At 40.1% G+C, this 8,297-nt stretch overlaps 1 protein-coding gene across 1 annotated transcript in view; it reads right to left on the reverse strand.

Moving 5' to 3' along the window:
* The window catches only part of PHYHIPL (phytanoyl-CoA 2-hydroxylase interacting protein like), a 58,958-nt gene extending 51,464 nt beyond the window's left edge, over positions 1 to 7,494 (reverse strand). The window contains exon 1 of the mRNA XM_074830405.1: positions 7,352 to 7,494. The gene's annotated coding sequence lies outside the window, so the exon portion shown is untranslated. The remainder of the gene's footprint in view (positions 1 to 7,351) is intronic.
* Positions 7,495 to 8,297: the final 803 nt, after the last annotated feature.

Consider the following 8,297-nt stretch of genomic DNA (forward strand, 5'->3'; position numbering starts at 1 on the left):
GATCAAGGCCAAACTCGAGGAAACAGTGACTCCATTTACAATGAAATACCACAGGCAAAACAAATCCAAACACAGTACTTGCACCTGTCTTCTCTTAAGCCCTGCAGAATAGCTCTGAAATGCAAGGTAGAGAGAACGTCCAAAAAGAGGGAAAGCAAGGAGACAAAAAAACCCAAAACCAGGGGAAGATAAAATGCATGTTCTTGTTTCATGGGGGAAAACCAATAATGATGTATTGATCACCTGTCTAGATTCAGTCAATTAAGAAAACGAGACTTTCCCATGTTTATTACTGAATTACCAAATGCAAGTAGACCTGTTACGAGAGCAGCTGATGACGTTAACCCTACTGAGCTCTCTGTCTCTGTTGCTCAGTGCTACTGTCTCACACACCAGCGCTGGGAGTCTGCTGCTTTACTGTCCTATGCCCAGCAAGTGAATCTCTTTGTGTGTCTCACTGGTGCTCTATATGCAACCGAGTGCATCATACTTTAGACGGACTCCTTGAGACAGCTCTGGAGAGCTGGTAACCCACAGTGTGCAGATACATGCTTGACTGAAATTTCTAAAACAAGTGTTCTTTGTGGGGCAGATGTCTATAGCAAAAAAAAAAAAAAAAAAAAAAATAGTTTTTAGAGCATTTTGCTATTGTCACACTGAGAAACACAGAGATATGGGGAATTTCAAGAAGCTAACTTTCTGCTCAAGGATATCTTTTCTATTAATGATTTTCTTTAAACTATCTCTGCAATTTTTACAATATTCTTACAGTGCTACTCCTCATTCCACTTGCTGTGTTGTTTTCCATCATAAGCAGCGAGTTGGCTGTCTGGATCTTTTCATTCACCGTGACGTTAGGTACTTAAGCCTAAGGCCTCAATGTCTTTCGAAAGGTTGCACAGGGTGGCAACGCTTTGGTTCTGAAGATGAAATGCATCCAGGCACTGAATTCTGAATTTCAATTATTTCTTGACCTATGCTGACAATTTGCAGTCTTTTTTTCTCCACTCCTTCTAGGAGGGAGACATTCAGTTGTCCAAATATTTCTTTTGGACAAAAATATAGCTTAGTTGCAAAAATAACTGAATGTATATGAACAGCAGACCTTATTTATAACTGCTCTGTTCCATATGTGATTGATCGCCTCCAGTAAGGGTACTTAAATGTAGCTGAGCTATTTGTGTTGGAGGCAGTGGCTGCAGAGCAGTATCATTTGGCAGTTACCAGATAGCTGAGCTTTCTTAGTGCTCCTCTGTACGTGCTCCAGCAGACATTATTATTTTAAAAGTCGCTAATACTGCTTATTAGAATTCTGAAATAACAGGTTTTTTCTACTTCTGCAAACTTTTTGCTTTTTCTTCTCCACTGAAGTCATGGTTTTCCTTCTCCCCCTCTCAGCCCTCTTTTGTCAAGTTGCCTTTTTAATTAATTCACCTAATAACACAGCATATGCAATATAAATGTTTTTTAATTTATACAACAGCTATATATTTGTCAAGTAAGGAATAGAGTGTAAAGAAAAGTGTAAGGATAAAATACCTCTTACAAATCCCCTAAAACAGAGATTATGTTCTTTCTTCCCAGAGTGATAGCAAGAAGGAAGTTCACTGGCTTTGACACACGGGCTGAAACAGAAGGATCCAGCCCAATTAGCCTCGGCGTAATAACACAGAAGGATTTTCACAGGGAGACATTCTAAAATGACACCTGGAACTTGAAGGCACCGTATTTCAACACTGCTTAGCATAATTAGTTTATACCCATTATGACACTATCTCAAGTAATTTAAACATTCTATACCCTGAAATGATAAACAAATAATTTGGCAACAATCTGGAGGAATGCTTTATGTGCAGCAATCCCTGAATAAAGCAAAAGAATGAAGTTATCAGAGTGTCTGAGCTGCAGAAGCCCTGCTGCTTTAAGAGATGTATGTGTGGATGTCTCTTTCTAGACTTTGCTTCTAAACTATCAAACATATTCCTAAAAATAACATTACACCAAAACATGGACTAGGTCAGAAGGGAATACTGGTAAACACCATTGCAATGTAGAGACCCTTCAGGTTTCTACTGAAGAGTAAATAGTTCCATGCAGCTGTGAGTACACAACTAGAACTGCTGAAAGGATTAATTATGGCGTACTCATGTTTCATCTCTCCGATAAAAGTCCTACTGAGAATAATAAAATATTGGATGGCAATGGATTATAACATCAGGAGTTTTGGAAGCATTCAAACAGTGACACTCCAGAAGAACTCCTCTTGACTTAGTACACAAACTCCAGACAAGAATGGTACTGCTGGTATTTCGAAAGATGTTGACATGTCATTTAGATATATTTTGGTATTCTGTATTTCTATTTCAAAACACTGAAGTGGTCATTGAGTTCTGAAAGGTTGTACATCAAAAGTTGTGGGTTCTTCACCTCACATTTTGATGTATGTGTTACAACAGAGTATGACTGTTACATGCCTCTTGTTCATCACAAGTCTATAGAGTATAAAATCTCTCCTGATCAAAATAAAGCTTCATGGACAGAGAAAAATTATTATACAACCATAGAAACGACATGCACCAAATTAAGTTGAATTTTTTCTTTTTTAAACATGAGAAATGTAACTCCATTAGAAAATTGGGTAAACATACTTAGAAGTAAAAAGGGACAAACGTTCAAGTCTTGAATATGCCCTTCAGCATATTTTGGAGGTCAGCAGGCAGACACTATCTTAGGTCTGAGATAAATACTTCTAATGATGAAAAGTTATCAGAAATTATTGTCACCTCCACTTCTGTGTGCTCAAGAAGGCAATGCAGCTCCCATGCTTTGGCTTGATGCAAACATACCATCATGGGCTGGAACAGCACAGCCTATGAGCAGGAGTGCAAAAAACAAGTGTGCAGTTTAGATACAAATGCTGATTATGGAAGTCACCTCATCTTGTTACAGAGAAGCACCGTGCCATGAGGAGTCTTCTGTAGTTGCATGTTTCTATAGTGACCTAAACAATGTGTCCTCCAGCAGCCACTGCAGAAACCCACTCCTTGGGTAGGATGGGAGGTAGGACCTGTGTAACTGCAGGAAGACATCTGCTCCATTACAGCTGTAAGAATAGTTGTCTGCCATATGTACTGCATACAAGTGCTCATTTTAATTAAGGTTTAATCTCCTCAATCTCTGCATTAATCCTTGGTTCTCTTTCATTATATTCCCACAGACCACTCCAGGGTATTTTCTGGCATTGAAGAAATCTTAACTTTGCTGGTTTTGGTCTGGTTTGACAGGCTCCTGTATATCCATCTTCATCTTTTATTTTCTAACAGAAATCTGCTAAATATGGGAGGCAGAAAAAAACCACCAGTGTTTGAGCATTAATTGGATGAGAATGGTAATTTGTGGATTTGCCGAATAGCAAAGGTGCCACTAGAGTGTGTAAGTGGGCAGCTGGCACAGTAGCTTTTGCCAACATTTGCGTCAATGTGGGAGTACAGCAATATGGTAGCTGTTAACATTGTACTCAATAAATATTTCATCATATGTGAAGATATGACTAGCCTTTTGGAGGAAGAAGCTGAGTATTCTCTGCATCCGCAGCAGGATTTTATGTGTAATCCCAGCAAATATCAGCAGGCCTTCATGGGTGCTTAAATACTGTATACATAAAATTGCTTTCTTGAAATCTAGTGTGTAAGGAAACAATGAAATAATAGTGAAATAATTCACACATTGAATTAACTAGGGAAAAACGGTGTAATGCTCCACATGGCACTTTTTCTCATCTAACTCAAACCTTAAGGAAAAACACACAGGCCTGCCGTTGTCAAGCGCACATGACAATTTTTGTTACTATGAGACTTGGTTTCTATGTGTTGCATACGTGCATCCATAAAAGAGAAGCACTTAAGTTATTTCCAAACATTTTTTTTTTTTTTCTGTTAGAAAAGGATGTTAGAATTATTGGTTTAGGACCAAGAAAATAGTTTCTGTTTCACATGAATTTGATACATTTCATAACTACTGGAGTTAAACAACAAACACAATATTGTAGATAAAAACAACACTAGACCTCAGTGGAGTATGTTTCTACAACTGTTTCTTGCCATGAGGTTTCCTTCTGTGGATCTCTTACAACCTTTACACAAAGATTCACTACATTCTTCTGTTAGGAAAAAAAACCTGTCTAATGTTAGGTCTTCAAGTCATGTTCTGTTTTCATTTTGCCGTAACATTTCTCTCTGTGACGAGTGTGTCTACCCTTCTTTCTCCACTTTCTTCAAAGGGCCTTCTTTCTGTGCCTCAGTCTACCACTGCTACTCTTCCGCATATCATCCCTACACAACTACTAATTTTGAATAATTTCTAGAGGCCAATGCGCTCTCTACTTACGCCATATATATTCCCTTAGAAGAAAGTTCTCTATCATCAAAATTTAACATGATATCAACAACTGAAACGTCACCATTTTGAACAGCCAAAACCACTGAGATTTTCAAGAAATTTTGTCTGTGAAGCTTCAAAAGGCTGATTTACAGATGCAAATAGCAACAAACACAGAACTGAAGCAAGCTAAAAATACATGCTATAACACTGGCTTGATCTTTTAGTCCATTTCATTGAAAATGAACACACTAAATTTAATAAGGTGATATAAATTGTTATTTATTTTCAAGACTTATGAAAATACCCTAGGTTAATCAATTCCTCATTTTAATTTCTTTCTACATTGTCCACTAGTATCTGGCTACTAGTATGTACGTGAACCACAGAGTAAGCATGCTTTCCAACACTGAGAAATTCTTAAACAAATGCAACAAAATGTCCTAAAAGCTACTAGTAAAACTAGTTGGCTACTCAGGTGAATAAAGTTTTTCATTCAGTAGTAATGGTGCTTATCCACTCTCCAAACCAGCTTCCAAAACATGGATTCTGCCCACAAAATTTCACCCATGTTGTTATTTTTACGTTCACAAAATCATATGCTGTATTTTATGAAAGAATTTGGGAATGTAAGGTGGTGGAGGAAAAAACGACAGTACTAAATGACAGCGCTATTTCAAACTAAAATGACTTATTAAAGTGCTTCGGCTACTATGATGGACAAAAATGCTCTTATATGCATAGGAAATTAAGTTTTATAGTTTCACATGCAAATATAAGAAGGGCCATTTACACTTTCTTACTGAAAAGTTAATGACTTGCACATTCCCTAATAAAATCTTTCAATAAGTCTCATTAATGTAGCTATTTGGATTCACAGTTATTGTCGTAAGCATAAAAAGGAAGATCCTTTCTCCACCCTATCCCTTAAGCCTAAAAGCTTGAAATTTATATCTGTAGAGAGATACAAAACTGCAACATTCCCTCACATCAAAAACCAAAACACAAAATTGCACCTTCTGAATGAAAATGAAGTTCCTGAAATGTTGCTCCAGAAAGTGAGATACCAGCAGACTGGTTTTAGCAGCAGGCAGCCAAGAAAGACTATGGCAGAGGCAGGTCTACTTTTTTACTGCCAGCATAGGGTCAGCTCACTGCCTGAGAGGAGTGAACAGCTCAAGGGGACGGGCCAGCCCCAGGAAGGACAGAGGGGTGGGGAGCCCCTTCCCAAGGAGCAAAGTCACCACTTCTCTTCCAGCTGGAGACCAAGGCTGTATTGTAAGCTGCCTCATTTGTATTTACTGAAGACGTGAAAGAAGAGCCTCATGCAGCCATCACCAGTCTGGCTGGACAGCAAACAAGTTGAGGGATGAATCTACTACTTGTTCTCTCCCAGGGTGTTTCCAGTGTCCCAAGGACATGGGAGAGCCCCATCAGTCTGAATGCATACACTCACACATTGCTCAGAGATGGCTGAGATGCATCACTGTATCTGCTGTTTCCAGCTCTGATTTCTCTTTCTGAGCAGATACTATCTAGTGAGTTAAGTCTGGCTTGTAGCCAGTCCACAGACAGAGATCCTATCTTGTATATGGTGTTGTATGCTTTGTGTGTTTGATAGTGACAGGATAAGGCTTAAGCCATGGCTGTACTGGCCAGCTGTCTCCAGCATGCCTTCCAAGTACCAAATAAGTCTTAGGAAAAACGTCAATACTGTAAAATAACATTTTATATGGAAGGTACTCTATCATGACATATACAGTGTTATTTTGGACAAATTTTCTTAATCAAGCAGTAAACAATCTTGTATAAGGACAGCTGGAACTTAATACCCTACATAAATAGCTTTCCAATAAGAATTTAAATGAAAAAAATAAAAATCAGTAAATCGAAGCATGCTGACTCATGTGAGATTCATGAAAATGGAAGGTTATATGCACGAATTTGACATAGTGTGGGAAGTGTTGAGAAATTTATAAAGCCAAGTACTATTCACTCTTCATTTTGCAGTGAACCCCTACTCCAGTGGGTTTTAAAATCCTAAGGGGACTTGAAGCAAAAACACTTCAGCTGCACAGTAAAAGCACCTATTTCTTAAATTCGGTGCCAAAATAAATAGTCTGACATCCCACCCAGTAGAATAGATCATTCTGCACATATATAAATAAATAAAACTCCACTCAGAAAACAAGCAACAAACAAATAAAAAACCCTTTATCCTTCAGCATCTGGGATCCAAAGGCATTCACATCCAAGAGAACAAATCATATTTGAGCTTTGTCACATGCTAAAGAACAGGTCTAACCATCTCTTCAGAAGAGGACACCATCTCTTACATCTTCTTCCTGAATCACGTACATGTACTCCCCTCCTCCAAAAATAAATAAATAAACAATGTATTCATTTCATGGAAGCAGCCATAACCTTTTGAACAGATGGGAAACCTGATGGACTGAGATGCAGTGAATCCCTTACTTGCTGTTTTCAGGAAGGGAATCTTTTGGTTTTGAAAGCTGTTTTTAGGCTGTTTTCCAACTTCATGGCTTAGGAGAAGATCAACGATGTAGAAGAATACAATTTTATGTTGTTAAACACTGGAGACATGTGGGAACCAGACAGAAATACTTAATGTAAGCAGAGTAAAAATTTAAAGAAAAATGCACATCAGATTTGCCTGTATAATGTGTATTCCTACTTAAATCCCTCAGTCATTGCATACTCAGGATTGCATCAAGCCATTAATTCTACAATAAATTCTTCTTCTGCTCCCCACAGCATCACTATTCTCTACTTTCCACATATCTGAGCTTCTCACTGAATCTTATTTTCCCTGCAGGCAGTGAGTCATGTTCTTCCAAGCCCCTCCATCCTTGTTTCTCTGCTCTCTGTCACCTGTGTCTGCTAGTTGCTCAGCTCTTTTCCAGTTCCCTTTCCTCCCTCTTTCCAGTCTCCCTCTGCCCCAGGACTGTCGTACCTCGTGCACTGGGTGACTGGCTGGGGTCCTTGCTCGAGGAGCCGCCCTCACTCACGCTGGAGATGGCCACTTCTCCGGGGGCCCTTCCCCTCGCAGAGGGCTCCGCACTGCCCTCCTGGTGCTCCTCCTCCAGCTCCAGCCAGTCCCCTCATTCAGGCAGAGAGAAGAGAGGGTTTGTTGAAAGTTATGTTGGGGCCTCATGCAGGGAATGGTCCTGCCCACTCTGGCCACTAGCCAAACACCAAAACCACCTTAAGCGAAGGGTCAGTAAGGGACCTGGGATGCTACTAGTCCCATCCCAAAGTCAAGGCAGGTGTGAGCTCTGAGCTCTGAAGGCAGCCTGCCTCCCCAAATCGCTTTGCAGTCAGTGCTCCTGGTGACCTCCCTTCTCAGTACTATATCCTCCCGGTACCAGAACTGGGGAGGGTGAGCAGGGGAGAGGAGGAGGTGGCTGCACAACCAGGCTTCCCCTGCTGCCACTGTCATCGTATTTGCATTGCAGGGAGACGATCTGGCTGCCTTTGTGCGGCCCTTTGGCAGGAGCCCAGCAGCCTTTCTGTGCCACTGCTCACATTGTACTGCAGGAGTATAAACACAGGCTTGTCCACAGCGCTCTCAACAGCTCTGGAGGAAATCCATGATCACCCACTGTCAAACAGGCCAGAGAAGCTGGGCTACTTTCTGTACACCAGCTACTGTCTGTATCCCATTTCCCTGTCTCTTGTAGGAATATGGAAGTTTGCCGCTATCAAAGAAATAGGACAAAGGAATATGATGGGACTGCAATAAATATTCTCAGAGTTTGATGCTACGAAATTGTCTTTAACGCTCCACTCTTTCTAAAGATACAGACTGGACAGTGTTTAACATTTTTCAGAACCACGCCAAGGTGCCATGGAGATAAATAAATGAGGCAGAAGATACATAATGTTTGAGAAGAAAAAAA

The sequence above is a fragment of the Strix aluco genome, chromosome 7 (genome assembly GCF_031877795.1).
Source record: "Strix aluco isolate bStrAlu1 chromosome 7, bStrAlu1.hap1, whole genome shotgun sequence".
Taxonomy (NCBI): domain Eukaryota; kingdom Metazoa; phylum Chordata; class Aves; order Strigiformes; family Strigidae; genus Strix; species Strix aluco.